General features: G+C 38.4%; 1 long non-coding RNA gene across 1 annotated transcript; it reads right to left on the bottom strand.

The window, feature by feature from the left end:
• Positions 1 to 1,806: 1,806 nt before the first annotated feature.
• LOC131345278 (uncharacterized) lies at positions 1,807 to 5,132 on the bottom strand. The gene is made up of 3 exons (XR_009203466.1): positions 4,895 to 5,132; positions 4,686 to 4,800; positions 1,807 to 3,212 (listed from the first exon to the last, which is right to left on the bottom strand). It is a non-coding gene; the product is annotated as an uncharacterized LOC131345278 (long non-coding RNA).
• Between the last annotated feature and the right edge of the window lie 2,785 nt (positions 5,133 to 7,917).

Raw genomic sequence — 7,917 nt, 5'->3', positions numbered from 1 at the left:
GACCGTGGGGTAGGGTATAAAAATATAATACCTCAGCAAGTAAACTTGACACACCGGGGGGGATAAAGGAGTGAAGAGATTGAATGTTAATCGGAGCGCCTATTTTCTGCATCTACTCCATGCGGTTCCTGACCGGAAGTCTGTATCTTTTCTAAACCATGTTGTCCTAAGAAGCACAACTTCAATTCATGAAATAAACATGTCTCTTGTATCCAGGATGGTAGTTGTGGTTTATTTATTTTGATGTAACCTTTACATGCATCTTAATATTGCAGATGAATGAATTTTATTTATGATTAAGAAAAGTTTTTTTGTTCATATTCACACCTACAAAGTATGTAGATGTGTATGTACAAAGTGTGATCTGAAGCGGGAACATGCACTGGGAGTATATTAAAGAAGAATAAGAAAAGTGTTTGAATCTTGAATATTTTCTAAAGGTGACTAATAATAATAATAATAATAATAATAATAATATAATCAGTCTGCACTGATAAAAATATTCAGCCTGATCTACCTAAAAAAAAACAAAGGTAACTTTTTGCATCAGATTATTATGTATAGTTCAAGCAAGACTAGTCTTTGTATTTATGACTTAATTTTCTATATGTAAGAAATCCTTTTTGCTAGTAAAGTCTTCTTCATTTAAGCATTTCCTTAGTCATTGTTTTGGGTTTGCTCTACTTAACTAAAGAGTTTCAAAGTGTGTTTTTAATTGAAACTTAGCTCTTTTTTTTTTTACCTTCCATATTACTTAACTTTGAGTGGACCCTACTTTGTTTTTCTAAATGCACTAGTCTCATCTTAGTTACGTTTCGTCCCATTTTCTGGTTAGGAACGAGGCATTTCTAATGCACATGTACATAAATATGAATCGTGTAATTCTGCAATTAGAAATGCAACTTCACCCAGCACAAGAATTGAAGTATGGACATTATGTACACACACTCCTGAATGGTCAGTTCTTTCAAAATGCACTTGGTCCTGAATTTACACAACATGAAAAAGTAAATACTAGATTTTTAAAAACAAACAAACAAACAAACAAAAACCCCACAGAGTAGTGCGACATGCATTGGGAGAACCAGAGATGATGCAGTTTAACATGAAGAACTGTAGTACAGGGAGCTTACTGGAACTAGCTTCATTGCCATCTGTATGGCTTTTAGGCCTGCAAGTTGACCTTGAGGTTATGTACCTTAGAGGGGAATTTGTGTTCACATCCTCATTTTAGCACAGGTTTCTCAATCGTGGTCATCAAGGGCCCCTGCCCTGCCCACTACAGATTACATGAACCAGGAGTCTTCAGTGAATCAGAAGCATGAAGATACCATCTCCGATGAGGGGGAAGACAACATGAATGGGTCTCTTTCAGCTTCTGATTCACTGAACACACCTGATCCTGGTAATCGGCAGCAGGTAGGGCAATGTTAGGTGGAAAACAAAAAGGGCAGTTGAGGACCAGGATTGAGAACCCCCTGTCTCAGAACCTGGACTGTAATTTATAGCCAATACCAACATTATAAACCAAAATAGAGGAGCATAAGCTGAGAAGGTGCAGTATAAAACCAGCAAGTGTAAAACTGCCAAGAGCGAGCTCATTATAATCCTCTGCCATCAGTGGCCTCTGTACAGCTCTGTAAGACATGCAAGATCACCTTGGTGGACAGTTTTGGTCCACATGCTCATGTTGGCAGTTGGACCTTACTTCTCACTGCAGAACAGAATACTGCAAAGATCAACATGACACATAAAAACATCCTGAACCAGTACACTGGGAGAACTTCAAGGTTCAAGGTTCTTTATTTGTCAACACCACCATATGTGCAGACATACAGAGGAATGGAAATACCCTTTCTCTTCTCTCTTATCAAGTGTTTACATGGTCAGTGCAGTCAGTGCAACATAGAACAGACTGTGTGTGTGAAGGTAACAGCAGTGTACTTGTAATAAATAGATAAAAATAAACAGAGTGAAAATATATTGTAAACATCTGAATGAATCTGAGTAATGTAAACAGTGAATTCTGGTAAAAAATACAAATACACTTCCAAAGGTGTAAATATGCATGCAGATAAATGTAAAGGTTCAGTAGTTCTGGGTATAAAGGCCTTTGTAAGATGCAGGACGAACAGCAGCAGTATGACAGTCGTGCTATAAGACTGTAAAGTGTAAAAGTGCAAACCGTGTCAGATGTAAATAGTCTGTAGGTGTGACGTTTGAATAGGTGTTTGTAAACAGGTCCATGTGTGCAGAGTTCTGCAGAGAGTATAAAGTGTCTTGTGTGCAATGAAGGAAGTGTGGGGGGAGCTGTAGATTTTTAGAGTTCAGAAGTAGGTGGGAGAGGAGGGAGATAATGGACAGAGTTCAGCATCCTGACAGCCTGATGGACGAGGCTGTTAGAAAGTCTTGTGGAACGAGCCTGGAGGCTCCGGTACATTCTGCCTGAAGGCAGTAGGCTGAAGTGGAGGTTTGACGGCTGTGTACCATCTGCTGCAATGCTGGTGGCTCTGCTAGTGAGGCGGGTGTGGAAGATGTCCACAAGGGAGGGCAGAGAGACACCGATGATCTTGCTGGCTGCATTCACTATTCGTTGCAGAGTCTTTCGACAGGACGCAGTGCAGCCTCACACAGTGATGCAGCTGGTGGGAATGCTCCCGATGGTGCCCCAGTAGAAGGAGCACATGATAGGAGGTGGGACTCTCAGGTGCTTTTCTCAGTCTGCGAAGGAAGTAGAGGCGAGACTGAGCTTTCTTGGCCAGCGATGTGGTGTTGGTCATCCAGGAGAGGTCCTCAGAGAACTTGAGTGCAGTTAAAAAAAAAACACAACAACTGTAAAACTTCTAAGAGGGAGCCCAATCAAACCCTCTGCCTTCAACGTCAGCTATATGGCTTTTAGCCATGCAAGGTGACCTTGAGATTATTTACCTTGGAGGACATTTTTTGTTTTTATGCTCAAGCTCCACAAAGATCTGCTGAAAAACCTCAAATATATATTTCAGTTTCTTCAGCTCCAGGGCATAGATAAGGCCCATCAGGTACACACAAGGACGTGCCACACCAGGAATACCAAAGAGCACCTCGATTCCCTCTATGGCTGTTCCAGCTTGCTTTTGGAGACCTCTATCCCTGGCTTTGGTGACCACAAAGATGTTGAGGACAAATGTAGGAAGAGCTTCTAGGATGGCTGCAGCATGGTCGTCCTCAAAAACCTTTGACAATACACCAAAGAATAAAACCTACATGAATACTAATACGAAGGACACATAGCTGTATAACATATGCAGTATGTACAAATTATACATTTGGTCCAGTGTAATTATTAATTAGTTATTAATTTATTTTAATAATAATTTTAAACGTTTAGATAAGAAGGCAGAATGATGTTGTAATAAAGCTAAGCATCACTTTTTATCCTGTACGTCTTGAAAAAGGTTAAGTTAAATCTACAACATGTATTTTCCCTACAGGTTGGTATAACCTTTCTAATGTTAAAATGAACACACACACACACACACACATATATATATATATATATATATATATATATATATATATACACACACATACATACACACACATGTATGTGTGTGTGTATATATATATATATATATATATATATATATATATATATATATATATATATATATATATATATATATAATGTGTGTGTTAATTTTTAATGCTTTTGTATGTAATTGTTTTATAATGTATGTAATAATTTTGTATGTAATTGTTAATGCTTGTATGTACGTACACACATACATATATATACATATATACAAATGTGTGTATATGTATAGATAGATAGATATATACACACATACATTATATATATATATACACACACACACACACACATTATATATATACACATATATATATACATACATATATACACATTATATATATATATATATATATATGTATGTGTGTGTGTATAATATATATATCTCTACAAGCATTTACACTATTGTCAAAAGTTTTGGGACACCCCTCCAAATCATTGAATTCAGGTGTTCCAATCACTTCCATGGCCACAACTGTATAAAATCCAGCACCTAGGCATGCAGACTGCTTCTACAAACATTTGTGAACAACAAATGGGTCGCTCTCAGGAGATAAGTGAATTCAAGCGTGGTACCATGATAGGCTGCCACCTGTGCAGTAAGTGAAATTTCCCCACTACTAAATATTCCACGATCAACATTTAGTGGTAATATAACAAAAGTGGAAGCGGAAGCAATTGGGAACAACAGCAACTCGGCCCACGAAGCGGTAGTCCACGTAAAATCACAGATCGGGGTCGGCGCACGCTGAGGAGCACGGTGCGCAGAAGTCGCCGACTTTCCGCAGAGTCAATGGCTACAGACCTCCAAACGTTGTGTGGCCTTCAGAGTAGTGTCCCAAAACTTTTGGCCATAAAGTGTATATACAAATAGTGCTTACTTTGCTCATCTCCATTTGTTGCAAGTCTGTTTGCTTTACTGTACTCTATTCATTTTCCAAACACTATAATGGCTTATCTGTAGTTATGACCTGAAGTTTTGAAGCGTGCCTTCAATTTGATGAAAGCTCATGTAGAAACACCATACCACTAAGCCATCAGCTGTCTTAGATTGCACTACCTTGTCTTGTACAGGCAGGGCACCGACTTAGAGCAATGTCAGGGGTGTATTCTGTACCTGCTAGTCCTTGATCAACTCCGTCTGCTCACCAAGGTAGAAAATGAGGCCTCTGATCACAGCTTCTCTTCGGGCAAAGTGCAGGATGACGAGGAGGAAATTCCTCCTCCTCCATCTGAAAGAGAGAAGGAGCGAAAGAGAGAGATAGATTTAAAACTTTGCCACAAACACCTTACATTGGAGAACACGACTTCAAATGTTCCCCATACCTGGGAAAGCTCAAATGAAGTCCATCACAGGTGGTTTCTCGAGGATTACGTCATTTCCACGCAGAGAGAAGGTCTTTGTCATCTTCTTGATGAGATCAAACAAAGTACAATGGGCTTTTTGACGTAGAAACATGACTCGGGTAACATGAACTCTTACCATAACCACATTCAAGTTGCTGAAGTGAATTATTTAACATCCACTTTTAACCTTTTCAGCATCTTTAACTAGAACATTACTATGAATTTCTACGTTTTTTTTTTTTTTTTTTTTTTTTTTTACACAGTAATTGTCCTGTTAACCAGAATAGGCTTTTAACCAAGAAATAACAGGATTTATATCAAAACCATTTCTATCTCCACATCACTTATTTGTGCCAATCCTAGGCTTAGTAATGGCACAGACCAAGCTACGATTAGCATTAGCTACCAGCGCTAACGCGATTAGCACATAAAACATGCCGTTTATTCATTTGCAATGATACAAAAAGACACCAAAGCATGTAAACATTAGACACCATTCTCACAAACCCCCGACTGGTTTTTATGAAAAGTATCTAGACAACAATATCAAGTATGCTGTCATTTCACCTTACCATATTAGCCACAGCTACAAGCTACGAGCTAAAAATGCTACACAATCACCTTTCGGGCTTTTGGCAAGAAAAGTAGCCCAGTATTTCATACGGCTTACAAAAAGTTGTAGTTCATTCATTTTAATTCAAAAACAATTATTTTTCAATCTCAACATCACTTATTAATGGCACAGACCAAGCTAACGATTAGCATTAGCTTCTAGCACTAACGTCATTAGCGCATAAAAATGCCGTTTGTTCATTTGCAATGGTACAAAAAGGCACCGAAGGCTTAAATAAGGAGGTGAGGGGGTGACCACAATTTAATGGAAATGTTAACAAAAAAGAACCAGCTCATAGAGATCTTGGAAGATGCTAAGGTATTAGCACACCTATCACCCGCTTTTCCTCTACTTTGAACAAGAAGCACGTGGCCTACACTCCGCCTGAGGTCCGCACGGGCTTCGAACCCAGATTTCTACGGGCCTGAGCTCCATAAAACCAACACGCTAACCACTAGGATACGACAGGTTCCGCCGCTACTTACAGCTGATAGCCTGGGGTGCCGTACGCAATCCCTCTGCGGATTGGACAATTCAACCGTCACTCAACTCGACTGAAACAACCCGGAAGGCAGAATGGAGCTTTAGTAAACCCCTGTTACAGCATGTCTTCCTCACAGTACCTCAAACCTTAGAAACTTTAGTCCTACACATGGCATACAACTTTACACGTCATGTGTGAATTTGAGAAGAAAAGGAAAAAGAGCCTACTGCTAACAGTTAAAGAGGGACCCAAACATTCGGGCCTCATAAATGACTAACACAGGGGTGGGCAATTATTTTTAGAAAAGGGCCACATGAGAATTTGGAATGGTTTCAGAGGGCCGGAATATGAATATATATGTGAATGAAAATTATATATATATTATATATACACTTATTGCATTTGGCTGTTCTGCCAACTGAAGAAGGAATTCTAAACACTATAAATACTAGTATAGTAATTGACCGTTTTGCTCAAGTCAAGTCTCGGAGATACTCTCTGATGAGTCCACCCTCAAAGAAATTGGATAGAAAAGTCACCAAGAGCATGAAGCAGACCAGATACAAGCAGCAAGACAGATGAAGGAATGAGAGATGAGAGAACAAGAAGAGAAGAGAGGCTGTAAAAAAAACAAACAAACAATACATACAGTAGTGCCAGCATAAATGAGGAATGAAATAAGAGGTGAATATATATAGATTTAGTAATATAGATTTTAAAATAATAATAATGCATCTACATGGCACTGCTTCACACACAAGCTGTAAGAGATATTGCATGGCATACCTGTGTAAGAGAAAATGTCATGAATTTAATGAACTCCTTTTTAGTAGAAATGATGGGAGGAGTCAGAAAAAAGATTCAATGAAATTTTCTAAAGTTGCATAGCATTTGTGTTCATTATTAAACAATCTTACATAAAAATGCCCTTACAAAATGTGTTATTCTTGCTTATCCCCTCTCCCAATTAGCCCCTGATGTTTTCAAATCCTAGAAACGCCCCGATAATGTTTCTCTCAAGCGTTTTAATTAAAATCCATATTTTGCTGTGATTCATACACATGGATTTGTATACATGACTTCTGGAGGCTTTATTATGTCCATTTTATGATGAAACAGCAAAAGACTTCTGTCAAAATCATCTGTCATTTTCTGATCATGATAAATATAACATAACTAGACTGAAATACGGGTGTAATGAACGGGTATGGCGGTTGTGGAACAGTCAGCGTTGAAACGCCAGAAGCAGCAACAGATGACTAATGTCCTCATGGATGAAAAGAAAGGAGATGTGAGTTGGTTGATTCAGTAAGTTAGCTCAGGTCAGGATTATCATACTTTCATGAAGATTCTGTGTAGCATGAAAACGAGTTGACTTTAAACCGCGCATTTTCTCTCAGCAATGTATGACAAGCAGACTCTGGATGTTATACTCAATATGATCATAACTCAATGGTTTTCATATCAGACGACAGATGAGGTGGACAGTTAGGATACATGGAAAAATGGGATTGAAATAGGACAATGTTTTTAATATTTTTTTACGTTTGTGAGATTGTGTGCCAATCTTGCATTCTGTGTAGCAAATAAGTCGTATATCTATTGTATGGAGTGTTTTCTGGCCACTAGAGGCCCCCACTGCCTTTTTGTTGGTTTCTAGTCTGTCATGTCTAATAGGCTCTATACTTTATCGCTTGTTATAATACTACTTCAAATCAGATCAAATAAATAAATAAATAATACAATGCAGATATTATATTTCTCTGATCCACCAGTGTGTCTCCACATCCTTATTTGAGAAGAAAAAAAGGTCATTATATATTTACACCACACTGTCTGGAAGCCAAAGTCAAAACATTGCATGCAAAGGACTATGCAGTCTAAACATCTCATAATTTGGACTTT

This window comes from Hemibagrus wyckioides, linkage group LG24 (genome assembly GCF_019097595.1).
Source record: "Hemibagrus wyckioides isolate EC202008001 linkage group LG24, SWU_Hwy_1.0, whole genome shotgun sequence".
NCBI classification, from domain to species: Eukaryota; Metazoa; Chordata; class Actinopteri; order Siluriformes; family Bagridae; genus Hemibagrus; species Hemibagrus wyckioides.
Note: the sequence above shows the minus strand (reverse complement) of the source record. Positions and strands in the feature narration are given on the sequence as shown.